At 26.5% G+C, this 15,000-nt stretch overlaps 1 protein-coding gene across 12 annotated transcripts in view; it reads left to right on the top strand.

Moving 5' to 3' along the window:
• The window catches only part of LOC137615176 (uncharacterized), an 851,893-nt gene that overhangs the window by 299,494 nt on the left and 537,399 nt on the right, over positions 1-15,000 (top strand). For 7 of the 12 annotated variants that reach the window (XR_011039180.1, XR_011039175.1, XR_011039172.1 and 4 more), the window contains exon 2: positions 6,912-7,088. The exons of 4 other annotated variants lie outside the window; for them this stretch is intronic. The gene's annotated coding sequence lies outside the window, so the exon portion shown is untranslated. Of the gene's footprint in view, positions 1-6,643; positions 6,768-6,911; positions 7,089-15,000 lie in introns of those variants that run through there. One more of the 12 variants, XM_068344823.1, reaches the window with a different exon arrangement.

Below are 15,000 nucleotides of genomic sequence, written 5' to 3'. Positions count from 1 at the left end.
AACGGTTGCTTGTTTTGCTCTTTATTGTATATCGTTGGTGTTTGTCTATGCAATTTTTGATGTTCCTTTCCATTTTGTTCATATTGTTTGGGCATTATTGTTGGAAATAATAGTCTGACTTTTTATTTGTATATCGCACTTTTCTCTTCTCGATCGGTGTATTATTTTTTTGGTTATAGTCCAGTTGTTACAAATTTTGTTTACTGAAGCCAAGGTCATGCATAAATACAAACACCACAGTAAGAATTTAATGTAAATTCTAAATTAATATCCCTCCCTGGCTTGCTATTTTTTGCAATACTAATGTATTATTACTTTTTTACTATTTTCTTCAAATTAAGAATGATCATATGATCGTTCTAATTGTTTTCGAATGGTCAATTGTTGAAGTCTGGAACCCGTCGCTGGATCTAGACTGTCGGCTCCAACATAAACTAGTGAACTAATCTGCAGTGAGAATTGCTACAAAAAAGTACTTTAATCTCAAACCGATTTAAAGAGGTTCCACGAAGAAATATATACAGATAAGAAAGTGCATGATTTTCTATATTTAATTGAAATGCATTGCGTTAGGAATATAATCGCAATAATCGGGAACCAAATTGTCATTAATATTCATAATATTATTTTTCCCCCATCCCCGTAAATTGTTTTATTCCAATTTAGTTTTTAGTGTCATCCATTCTCTATCACTAGTTGCAAGATAGTTCATTTTTTTCGACTGTATCATCAATATCATACATGGAGAAGTAAATAATAGTATATATCATACGAATTGAAATTCGCATGAACAATTGAGAAGAGGGATATCCCAGGGAAATGCACTGGGCCCAATTCTATTTTAGAAGTTGATATATCCAATTCGTACACAATAATTTGTCATGCAAGTAGTCTCTTTTATCATCATCATCATCACTTTCATAACCACCTACACCTATTGACGCAAAGGGCCTCTGTAAGATTTCGTCAGTCGTCTCTATCTTGCCCTTTTAACAATTCGATACTTCTCCATTCATCATATCCTACGTAGTAGTCTCTTTAAATACTCAAAATATTCATCGTCAATAAATAATCAAAATATTCTTCGTCAGTACCAATGGATCATGAATCCTTTAGTCGTAGTTCATACACAATTGTCAATAACAGTGGTAAGATTAACTGAAATCCGAATCCTATATTTGTCGTCGTCCATTATTTCCAATTGATCTTATACAACAAAGCATACTGCGGTCGTCTCCGTAGATTATTATATGTATGGCAATGCTTTTAGTCTTTCCAAATGACTACTGCAAGTTGTTCATAGAACTATACAATTTATTCTTTTGAACTTAAGGATAAATTCGAATAGGTCTGTACAGGTTCCAGGTAGGCTCCTGCTACTCGAGAGAGCACTTAGAATTGGTGCGTGTAAATATAAGGCACCTTCTCAGATTCAACAAACTTACTCACTAATATTAATATTTATATATGTATTTTTTTTTTAAATTGTGCCCCCAAGAATACGAGCTGCTTTTATACATTCCTCTCTAAATTATATGGTTAAGCATAATGCTTTACCTCGAGATGCACAAATAAATTTTAAAGCCGCCCCCCCCCCCCCCTCTCTCTCTCTCTCCTCTCTCTCTCTCTCTCTCTCTCTCTCAATGAATATAAACAAATGACAATGCGAGTGCAAACAAGGGTGTTAAACAAAGCCAATAACATGCCCACGCAAAATGGAATTTCCGTCAAGTTAAAAGTAAAGGTATTCTTTGCAAGTTTCTAACATCTGTATAGAAAAATGTACCTTTCTTAATAAGATTATTTCTTCCAATATTTTCAAACCTTCACCCAAGCCACTACTATACTTTCTGCAATAGGCTATAATTTGAATCTAAAATTTACCGAAAGTTTTCTCCGATAAAACAAAACATCCCTTCTCGTGGCCGTTTGACTTAACGGCCGTTCTCGGTCGGTCGGTCGTTTGATCGTTTTCTGGACCGTTTGACACGGGCTCTTGCATTGGCAGTCCGTTAACTCAGACTGGGGTTGATTGTTTCACTACTCGTATCTGGATTCTCGTATCGTTATGACTTGAGAGTTCGTTATTACCTTAGATGGAGTGTGAGATTTTTTAATCTTTTATCCTCCTCACATAAGATTCCTGCATGCTCCGTGTTCAGATGTCATTGAAGTAACTTATTTTCTGTTTCAAATCTATGATTACAAACATGTATATACCTAGACCGTGAGTACAAAGCACATTTTTTAAGTACCAACCGTAGAAGAGATCCGCAGCATACTTAGCTTCGTGTATATTAATTTACTTTAATGGCTGGGCCGGCCCATACGGGACTTACAGTATACAGTATGTCCACATTATCGAGGGCACTTTGAAAACGAGTGGCTTCAGTTCCATCTTGAAAGCTTTAACAGTCTTTCGGAAGTCTAGTGGGAGCATTCGCTTTAAACCCAATTTTCCAAGTTGAAATCCCAAAACTAGACGATTCTTGTAGCGTTGGATGAATTGCTCTTAATTAGTAGAGCATGGGAAGTTCATGTCCGATCGTCCAGTCTGTTTGCCAAGACTTGGGTGTTTGTATTAATATGGTGTGGTGACAGTCCATAAAAGGAAGAGACTTTGTTTATGGAACAATTTAAAGTGGCCATGAACTAAAGTTCTGAAGAAAATACAGATTCTCTGGCATAAAGTAAGTGAAAAAGAAATATTGGTTTATTACAGATATCTTGATTTCATAAACAGTTTTTTAAGATGTGCTATTGTATGTTCATTATGTACTAAAGATTAGCTAAATTCGTGGTTTATATACTTCGAATGAACTGCATTTTCACCAAGTCAAATTTGTTACGAATCTCTCTCTCTTCTCTCTCTCTCTCTCCTCTCTCTCTCTCTCTCTGTGTGTGTGTGTGTGTTCGATGTAACATGTAATTGGGGCTCATGACAAATAAATTGAAATATTTTGTCAATAGTGAAGGAAACTTGGCTCTCAATTTTATTACCTAATATTTTGGTTTGACATATTTCGTCATACCTGAGACTTTTTTTTTTATAACTGCAAAGGTATTTGCGAATGTAACCCAATACTGTCCTGGAATAAAAGTCCTTCAACCGCTAACCTCATTCTCAAAGTAATTGGTTATATTAAATGTAGGGATGGGTAGGTTGCGAACCGTATTGGCCATTCACGCAGAATAGTTTGGCCTATTCTTTCCACATTCTCCTCTGTCATTGCACACCTGACAATACCGGAATTACCAAACATTTTTTATTCACTCACAGGGTTAATTACTGTACTGTAATTGTTCAGTGGCTGCTTTTTTCTTGGTAAGGGTAGAAGAATCTTTGGCTATGGTAAGAAGCTCTTAGTACCGTACCCTCTGCACCAGGGTCCTCACTGTCTTCTGGTCGAGTTCTCTTGCTTGAGGGTACACTCAGGCAAACTATTCTATCTTATTTCTTTTCCTCTTTTTTTTTATTCAAAGTGTGTATAGTTTGTATATGACAGATTTATTTCAATGTTATTACTTTTCTTAAAATATTTTATTAATTTCTTTTTTATTTCCTTTTTTCCTTTCCTCCCTGGGCTATTTTCCCTGTGGAGCTCTAGGGCTTATACCAGCCTTCTTTTCCAATTAGGGTTGTAGCTTAGAAAGTAAATAATAATAATAATAATAATAATAATAATAATAATAATAATAATAATAATAATAATAATAATAATAATAGTTTCCATGTTTTCCCCATAATGACTGTTGGTATTATAATACAGAGTTTTGTCGCTCGATCTTGGAATTAGGAATTGTTTGTAATGATTATATGGTTGTGGTCAGCGCAATGTTGCTGCTAAGTAAGTCTTATAGTAATCTACTTTAATCATTGCTGATTTCATTTAGCTTAAGCGATTGCATAGATGTTAACCGATTTCACACGACTGATTTCAATTAGCTGACATACGATTCCACTAGTCCCAACTTTATGGTGTTACACTTAAATGATGGTATTTAACTACTTTGATTTCACTTGGCTGATCATTATTTTCACTACTGATTAAACATGGTGATAGAATAGTCCACAAGACCTATTTCATTTGCCATAGACCATCTCACAGGACTCGTTTCATTTGCGATAGACCATTTCTTAGGACTCATTTCATTTGTTATAGACCATTTCACAGGACTGACCTCATTTAGCTGGCAGACTTGAATATTTGATAAATTCTCTGACTGACTGAATATACCTGAAGTGCAATTTAACTAGTAGGACTTCGTTTAACTGAAAGGCTGTTTTCACCCTCCTGATTTGATCAGCCTTGAGGTGATTTCACTGAATTTCACAAGGCTGAGACAATTTCACTTGGGGCCATCACAGTCACATGATTTCGTGAAGTTAAGAAGCGATTTCACCTTACAGATTTCAATGAGCTAAGCAGGTTTTGGCAGAGGTAGTTTCACTGGGACTGATTTTTAGGTAAGGGCCGATTTCACTGCACTGATTCTTAACGAAAATGGGAGATTTTGCAATTTTTAGTTATTTTATTTAATTGGCGAGGCAAATTAACTAAAGTGCTTTAACATACCAGATACACAATCCGGCTTGAATGATTTCATTTAGTTGATGATGATTTCACTTAAAAAGTTTCAGTCGATTTCACATACATAATAGCCAGTTTCACTCTCCTGATTCCATTTAAGAGACAACTCTCTCCTGATCTCGTTTAGTTGATGGTTTTATCTCCGTCACTTATCTAATAGACAATTTCAGTCAACTGGTTTCAATTGGCTGATACGGCTGTCTATCTCACTATGGTTAATTTCATTTTATGTGTCATACATTTTACTCTTAAATTGTTTTTATTTCAGAGATAGGAAATCTAGCTTTCATCAAACCGACTAATAATTTCATTCAACTGATAATCTACTCGTGGACTATTTCACTTGTCAGACTTTTACCTAAAATACTGTTTAGCCAGTCTGTATTTTTATCGAGTTAATGGGTGATTTAACTCATGATTTCATTTGATTGACTGACCATTTCACTCTACCAGCAAAGTCTATAAAAGATCATTTTACTTGACTTTTAATAGCTGTGCTGCCGTTGATTTTGCTGTAGGGAACGGCAGATTGTGCACCAACCGGAAAACATAGGTTATGTAGATCTGCTTTAACAAAAAAAAGATTGGGAAATTGGAACCTAAAATCCTAAGTTTCAAGGTCTATGGTGAAGAGGACGGTTTGGTCAATGCATTGGTTAACAATCGTATCTGCAGTCAGTCCCTCATGTTCTTTACAGTGTTGCTTTGTCTCCTAGCTGCTGACAATTTTAACCACCCTCTTTATCTTACTCCCTCTTCCTTTCTTTCATTTTTCTGTCCATTTCTGAACTTTCGATACATATTGCAACTGAGGGATTTCCCCTAGTTGCACATGGGTACTGAATTGGCTTCCCAGGTCCCAGTGCCGGGTCAAGTGGGCCAATCTTAAAAAAGTAATTCCAATCAATCCCTAATGTGATGATGCCAAGAAAATCTGAGAATATTTCACTTACTTATTCAACATTTTATCTTGATATTCAATAAGATATTAATTAACAAGTGATAATGGTTTTAGTAGCTTACGTATAACGAGGTGACCCTTTGTGCGGGTGGGACATGTTTTTAAAATTTACAGAGAAACTCTGTTCTTGACGAGACGTTTTGATTTGTTCATTACAAAGTTAGCCCATAATTTACTCCAGTTCCGCCCCCCGAACCCCTCCCCCTTCGATATATTGGATGTTAGAAATTTAGGTGGAAGTCAAATTAAAATGCTTTGACTATGACAGAGAAACTGTATTCTATTGAATTTGACTTTATTATTGCAGCGCTGATGAATTTAAAGTAGGCAATTAGTGCATAAGAATGTCGTCAATTCTGCTGCTCGTATACTGGAGAGCTGCTTGAGAGCAGCAGCTGTCAGCTTAGCCGTAGGTGGTCAGTAGGTGATTCGTTATATTTTCTCATCTCTTAAATCGTGCTGCTAAATTAGAGCAACAACAATTTATTCATGAAAACACATTCGTACTCTTAGGATATAATAAAACAATGGGACTTTCTTCGATACCGGGTATTGAGAGCGTTTTTAATGGTCCATTTACTTATATATTTATATGTCTATATTCATGTGTGTTTGTATACCGGGTATTTATGTATGTATGTATGTATGTATGTATATATATACATATATATATATATATATATATATATATATATATATATATATATATATATATATATATATATAAATATATATAAATGTGTGTATGTATACGTATTTATATATTATATATGTGTATGATATATATATATATATATATATATATATATATATATATATATATATATATATATAGAGCATGTGTATATATGTATATTTATGTATGTGTATATTTATGGCTATATTTACACAACTAAAACTCCAGATATCCATGATTGCACAAAGAAGGTCGCTCCCCAAAATGGTTTTGCGTCAGATTAATGGAATAGAAACGAAGTTGTTTATCCCAACTGAAAAAATATTATGATTGTAAAATCTGAAGAGAAGGGTCATGCTGTAAAGCCCTAAAAGATGGTTGTGAAATGTTAACTGGAAATGCCTTGAACATTTCAGTGTGGACTCAACCATTCCAAGAAGTTAAACCTTCTGAATAGAGCATCACAATGACTCTCGGTCGAAGTCATTCAAGAGAAACTCCGGATTCGGAATATCTCAACAATGAACTTTAAGGCGAGGTTAAGAATTTGGAGGTTTTATTTATTCATTTGTGTTGCATGAACACCAATGATTTAGTAGTAGATAATTAAAATAAAAAAAATTCCATAGTAAATTAATATCATTTTGAAAATATTTTAATGTTTGTTCATTTTATTTCGCAGGCTGCAATGCCAATGCAAGAGATGTAGATTTGTGGACATCATAGAAAAGTCAATTAAATGTAACTTTCAAGTTCACCAATGATAGGGAAATGAAATATCGACCCAAGATCCACCGAAGATTATCAAAATACTGCAAACACCTCAGAAAAGGAAAACAAACCAGAAACACATCTAAGGGTAAGCACATTTTTATTCTTTTATTTAGCTGTAGAATTTTTCTTCCAATCTACTCAAATTTCCATAATAAACTAGCTAAATATTTGAGACACTTTATTTTCAATAAAAGCAAACCAAAACTAACTAAATTTGTTCTATTGTCGTATTTGTTTTTGTTGAATTTCTAGAAAATATATCTAGTATAAAGGCTAAAGTTAAAATATTTAAATCCTCCACCACTCACATTTATGTTATGTTGTCCAAATTTGGTGATAGTTGGCCTGATGTGAGGATATGATTGATGGTCGGGGTATTTCCTTGGTACCCCAACCCCAACCCCAACCCCAACCCCAACCCCAACCCCAACCCCAACCCCAACCCCAACCCCAACCCCAACCCCAACCCCAACCCCAACCCCAACCCCAAAAATTTTAAAATTGAAATATTTTTAAGAATCAAATAAAATAAAATATATAAATAATATAAAGAAAAGAAACTAATATAATTTTATAACAAATAAAATAAATAAATTATAATAAAGGAAACTTTTGTTATTAAATAAAAGATTAAATAAAAAATATTATTAAAATAAAATAGCCAAATATTTTTACAATTAAGAAATATTATAATAAAAAAAAATAATAACTTATTAAAAATAAGATTTAAATAAATTTATATAAAGTATTTATTTATTTATATAAAGTATATATTTATTTTTTTTTTATTTTTTTAATTATTTTTTTTATTTAATATTAAAGAATCAAATAAAAATTTTTAAAAAGTAAAATTTAAATAATATATTTTTCAATTAAAGAATTTATAATTTAAGAAAAATTTTGAATTAAATATTTTTTATTTTAAATTTCTAATTTAGAAATAAAAAATTTATCGAAAAAAATTAAATTTATATAAAAAGATTTAAATTTTGAAAAATTAAATTTAAAATTAATAAAATTTTATTATAATTATTTGATAATTTTCATGATAATAATTAAAAAATTTAATAAATTTTTTAATGTATAAATATTTTTTTTTAAATTAAGTTAAAATTTTATAAAATAAACATTGAAATATTTTTTTTTTAAATATAATATTTCAAAATTATAAAATTATAAATGTAAACTTTCGACTCGTTTCCGAAAGGTTTTAAAATAGAAAAATAATCTGAATAAAAAAAATTCCTTAAAAATAAAAATTTAGATTTTCCATAACCTTTAGATTTAGTTTTGCAATAGAATTAAAAACCATCTATTCAATAATTTAAAAAAACAAAAAAAATTTAAACATAATTTCTTAATTTTTTGCCAGACTTAAACTCATTTTGATTATAGTTTATTTTTTAAATTTAAATTTTTTTAATAAAATTTTGAAAAATTTTCTTTCTTTTATCAGAATTAAACAATTTTTTTTTACAGTTTATTTTATAAAATTTTTATTAATAAAAGTTTTGATATAGAAATTTTCGCTTTAATATCAAATTTAGATAAAATTTTATTACAGTTTATTTATAAAATAGAAATTTCTTTAAGTTTAAATCTTGTTTATAAATATTTTAAAAAAATAAGATTGCATTATGATTTATAATCATTTAATTTCATATAAATTGAAATTCCTTATGATAGGAGTTGGGTTTTTGGAGTTTATATTTAGTTAGAGTCCTTTACGTTAATTTCTTATTAGGTTATTAAGTATAAAAAAATACTAATTATTATATTCAGCGAAGAGCCACATTTGGCAGACTTTACAAGAAAATATTTTAGATTATTTTTTTCTAATAACAAATATTTAATTAGAATTGCTGTGCAACAATATTACTTTTTAAAAATCTTCTTTATTAAACAACGGGAACATTAATTAACTAAGTTTTATAGGTTGTCACTTAATGTTTTTCCACGGCAAAAAATATCTTTTTTTGATGAAGTCTAAATACTCTTAACAACCGTCAGAAAAGCATAAGTTATTTTAAGTAGAACAATTGCAATTTAGAAGATTTTTTTCTGTTTTTATTTAATAAGAAATTATGGTATTACTGCCACAAATGCATTGCATTTTTGGCCAGTTAAAAAGTTTTTCAATTTTAAAAACTAGTTTTACATTTTAATCTACAAATTTAATTAATTAATCGGGAATTTACCAGAAGAAAACCTAAGAGTTTAAAAATGCAAAAGTTGACAAAGCACCTAATTTAAAGAGCCAGCAAAAAACGTACAAAAGTGAAGAACGTAGAATTAAGTTTTTACAATGTTCAGAGTCTTCAACTATAAGAAGTTTTCCTTTATACAGAAATATGAATCTTAATACGTCCATCAATTAAGCCACTGTTTGAAAGAAATCGACACAGGGAAAAGTAAAAACTCGAAATCGTTCTTTAATAAGAGGCTTATAAGAAAACAAACAAGTTATTTAGTGTTCTAGTAAAAGTGAATTTTAAGGTAAGAGTTTCAAATTAGTTACAAAGACTTCGTTGGAAAATTTGAACAACAATTATTAGCAAGGAGTTTCAGGCCAAAAATTGACTGAAGTATCGAAGGGATCGAACTTTTCCAGCAATTAATTCAAATCATTAGTTATTATTTAAGACTCTATTTAGTCTTAGTATAAAAAATCTTTTTCGGGGAAAGTTTCGAGATCTTTAATTTGTAATTGACAATTTAAATCTCTTACTTAATTAACAATTGTGTCAATAGACTCTTAAATAACATTTTCAGGCAAATTTATTTCTGGAGGTTCTCCAAAGAGTCTAATATATAAAACTTCAAATTTAGTTAGAACTGTAAAAACATCAGGTCTTAAATAAGGGTCAGGTTCTAATAAAAAAAAAAGGAAATCTAATAAAACTCTTGGTAAAATCTCTTATTATTATTGGTCTATTAAAGGACCCAGACAAAGACGACTGTAAAAAACACTCCAATCTTCTTCGTAGAATAAAATTTTATTAGTCAAAATTTCAAAAAATAAACAGCCTATAGCTCAAACGTCGGCTTTATGATTTATTTTATCTTTTTATTATTTTACAATTTCAGGACTTTAAATCCATTAAGTGGTTCTGACAATTGAAAGTGGTTCATTTGGAAAATGACAGACTCCAAAATCTCCAATACAAATTTTTCCTTAATCGTAAAAAATATTTTAAAGCTTAAGGTCCAAATGAAGAACCTTTTAACTGTGTAATAAAACCACTGAATTAAGTATTTAATAAAATAGTAAAAGACTTTATTAAAATTGTTTTTAGAGAATTTATAAATCTTTTATTATTAAAGTTTTTTTTTAGTTTAAAAGTTTTTAGATGAAAATATCGTCTGTAAAATTCTAAGCTTTAAATAATTTTTAAGCAGTAGGTTTTTTCCAAAGCGATTAAAATACTTTTTTTAAACTCTCTTAAAAACACATTTTTTCTACGATCTTTTTTAAGTTACACTTATAAAGCTTCATCACGATGAAGTACTGTCCTTAATTGACTCCAAAATCAAGCATGTCACAAACTGACTAATCAAATCGAAATAGATCCAAAGCTCTAACCTCAGAAAAAACATCGAATAAAACACTTCGTTCTTCTTATAATTTATTAATAGATATTTTTTTAACAGCTACTTTTTTTCCACAAGTTTCAGCTGTAAAAATTGTTCCATAAGCTCCATTATCTAACTTAGTCCAATTCGTAAATTTGTTTTTCGGAAATTATTCTGAAAGTAATTTTAACAACAATTTTCCACTTGGATTAATTTTTCCAATTTTGGCTGCTAATTTAGTAATCATTTTTTTATTAAGAGTTTGTGCAAAATGTTATTGCAATAAAAATAACACATTTTATTTCTTTTCATTTGACGGAAACCAACTACAGTACTCTTAGTCCAAATGGCCTTATGGAGAAATTACTAAAGCTAAAATTAATAAAACTAAACTCGAATGCAAATTACTGTCCATATAAATCTTTCGTAACTTTCTTTCGTTCGAATAAAAATCTCTATATTTTTCGAAGTCTTCGTCTATTTCTTAAAGGTTCAATTTAAAAGGAATTTTTTAATGAGTTTATTTTTACTCTTTTTATTGTATTATTTTTTACATAGGAATTTAAAAATTATTTCCTTATTTAAACTCTTTATTTATATTTATATTATTATTTATATTTATATTTTAATTTTAATATTATTTTAGTTTTTTGCTTAAGACTTAACTCTAGTCTGCTTCTAAATTTAATTTTAAATTTATTTATTTATTTTCTTATTTATAGTTATTTTATCTGTTTTCAAATTCTACGATATTTTTATTTATTAATTTCATTGAATTATTTATTACATTTTCATCAATTATTTTATTTATTTTTTCTTCTTTAAATAATTCATTTATTCTATCTTCATCTTAATTTTCATTTTATTGATTTTAATTTTTTACTTTTTCAATTAATTAATTTAATTCTTTATCTTAATTTATTAATTTGATATTTTATTCTGATTGATTGATTCCATCTTCTTAAATATTTTTGCAGCTTCGATTTAAATTGAGTGAATGTTCATTTGAATTTTATAAATTAATTTTGATAAATTTTTAATTAAATTTTTAGTAATTGGCAAGTTCTTTTTCGAACTTCTTTTGAGTTTAAATTATTTCATGTTCAAGAGAAATTTATTATACGCAAAAATAAAGTACTTTGAGTTATTTAAAACTTTTCCAATTTTTATTGTTCTATTATTTGCAATAGCAATCAAGACTTACAAATATAAATCTAGCATTTACAATTTATAAAATTGAAAATAGTTTTTGAGTTTTTCAGCTAATTTATCTTTTTCTTTATCGGAAAATTGTAGATTTTTTAGTTCAAGTAAATTACAAGAACAGTACAAATTGACAAATCCAAAATAACACTATTAAATAACATTACGAATTATTAATAAATTATCTTAATTGAATTCAGAAATTTCGAAAAACAAAGTCAAAAATTCTAAAAGTTATTTTTGTAAAAAAAGTCTTTTCAATTAATTCTTATTTAATTTCATACAAATTTAAGAACTTAAAAGTTCGGAAGCTTATTAACAAAATAAAAAATTATCTTCAGTTCTTTCGAGGATTTTTTCTAAGAATTTAAAGAGTTTTTAAATTATTTTTTTATCATTATTATTATTATTTTAATTTTTATTTTTAAACAACTTCTTTACAGACAAAGCTAGACTTTTAAAAAAATATCAAAATTTACTTATTAAAATTTCTTCTTCTAATTTTTTAAATAAAACTATTATGCATTCTTAAAAATATTCGTCTAAAACAAAAGTTTCTAAAATAAGTTTTAACAAATCGTTTTAAAAAGCCTTTGATATTAATAAAGAAAGGGTCTCTAAAAAATACGAAAATGCTTATCGGTTTTTATATAAAAAAAAATTCATTTTTATTGAAAACTTTTATTCAAATATTTTACTTTTTTTCTACTTAAATTAATCTTTTTTAATTGATCCTGAATTTTTTCTTTTTGAATTTTTTTCGTTTTTGAAAACAAAATTATTATTTTGAGTTTAATTTTTTTTTTAGGAAACTTTTTAGTTTTTAGAATAAAAAAAATTTTTTTAAATTTAATTTTAATTTTTTTGATTTTTGAAATTTAAAAAATTGTTTTAAGTTTATTCTTTATAAATAGAATTTGTTAAGCTGTTTTATTAATTAAAATTTTTTAAATTAAAATTTGAATTTTTTCTTTAAGAAATTAATTATTTTTTAATTTAAAATTAATTTATTTAAATTGAGTCTGACCTTTTTTTTTATAAATTTTTTTAGTTTTAATATTTATCAAAATGATTTTAAGTTAAATTTTTATTTTTTCTTTAAGAATTTTTTTGATGTTTAAAGTCAAAAAAATTGTTTTAAGTTTAACATTAATTTTTTTATTATGAATTTTTTTAATTATTGAACTAATAAAAATGGTTTTAAGTTTAGCTTATATTTTGTCTTTAGGAATTTTTTTATTTTTAGAAATAATAAAAATAATTTTAAATTTAACTTTAATTTTTTCTTTATGAATTTAAACAATTTTTTTGTAATATTGAATTTTTTTAAATTGGGTTTGAATTTTTATTTTAAGAAATTTTTTAGTTTTTGAAATTAAAAAACTTATTTTAAATCTAACTTAAATTTTTAATTTTAGATTTTTTTTAATTTTGAATTAAAAATTAATCTTTTTAAATTGAATTCGAATTTTTTCTTAAAGAATTTTATTTATTTTATATAAGAGAAAAGTTTTTTTGAGTGTAGCTTTAATTTTGAATTAAATAATTTTTCTTATTTTTAAAAAAAAAAGAATTATCTAAATTAGTTTTTTTTTTTTTATCTGAATTTTTTTTATTTAAAAATATTTAAGATTCATTTTAAGTGGAACTTGAATTAGTTTAAATAGAATTTTTCCATTAATTTAAAAGTAAAGAATTTTCATTTTTTCTATTTGAGTTTTAACTTTAACTTTTCTACAAATTAGATTCAATAAGAAAAGTTTCTAAAAAAAGTCTTTTAACAAGAAGAAGTTCTTTTCAAAAATATTCAACAATTTCATAAACTAAAATTCTACTCTAATTAACTTTTAAATAAAGCGATAAAATTTCTAGCAAATTTTAAAATAGTTCTCTGAATTAAATTGAGTCAAAATCCGAACTATTAAGTACGTAAGAAAAAAAGTCTTAAAAAAGTCTTAAAAATTAATTACTAAATTAATTAAATTCTTTTGCATTTTAAATATTAACTTTGACATTAACTCCATTTAAAAAAAGATTTAATTCTTTTTTCTCCAAAGCTAATTTTTCATGATTAGCTTAACTCACTTAAGTGAAACAATCAACTAAAAGTAATAAAGCAATTTAAGTATTAGCCAATTATTTTTCGAAGTCTCTAAAATTATTATTAAATTTTTAGTTTTTCTTAATAAAGAAATTTCAAAACTTATTATTTTGACTTTAAATTGAGTCTTCTTCGAGTCAAATTTTTCTAATATTTCTCATTTTAATTTCATATTATCTTCGTATTTTTTAATGATCTTCGCTTAATAAATAATAAAAAATACTTCCAAAAGGTGCAATTAAAGTTTCAAGTTATTTTAATTTTAATTTTGTTATTATTTAAATTAATAAATTTGCCAAATAAGTTATAGCCAAATCTTCTCTATTAATTTTCTCTACTTTTCGAGGAGTTCGCAAATCGCAACTATCTATTATTGTTTCTTCTAATTAAGTTTTTATTTTTTTCTCAAATAAATTTTCTAATGAAAATCCACATTAAGCTAAAGATTGTAATTGCTCTTTTCGCATCAGTTAAAATAAAGCGTGCAAATCTTATAAAGCTGAACAACTACCTAATTAACGACCTAATTCTTTTAAAGAATTTCGAATTAATTTATTATTTTTATTATTATTAATATTATTATTAATTATATTATTATTATTATTTAGCTTCATTTCAGAATCTTATAAGTTTTAAATTTGTTTTACAGATTAAGATTCAACATTTTTTTCTTTACTTAAAATTTTTAATGAGTTTTCAAATATTTTATTATTGTTATTTTTGTTATTTTTTGTTATTTTTTCTATACTTTATATTTCATCAGAATATTCAAATATTTGATTATTATTATTTTTTAATATTAAGCCATTGTTAAGATCTAAATTTTTGTTAATTTAGTTCTCATTATTTTATTTAAGAATTTTATTATTGTTAAATATTTAGTTTTTATTTTTTTAATTAATATTAAGAATTTAATTATTGTTATTTTTTTAAATTTATTTGAAAGTACTTTCATTATTTATACTGTTCTCTTTGTTTTTTATATCACTTTTATTAAAATTATTTTTAATACTACTTTCATTTAAATTGTTCTAAATATTTTCATCTGAAAATAAATATTTATTATTGCTATTGTTTATATTGTTTTAAATATAATTATTAATAATTTTTTTTTAATTAT

This window comes from Palaemon carinicauda, chromosome 21, assembly GCF_036898095.1.
Source record: "Palaemon carinicauda isolate YSFRI2023 chromosome 21, ASM3689809v2, whole genome shotgun sequence".
NCBI classification, from domain to species: domain Eukaryota; kingdom Metazoa; phylum Arthropoda; class Malacostraca; order Decapoda; family Palaemonidae; genus Palaemon; species Palaemon carinicauda.
The sequence above is the reverse complement of the archived record's forward strand: the minus strand, read 5'-3'. Positions and strand labels throughout refer to the sequence as shown.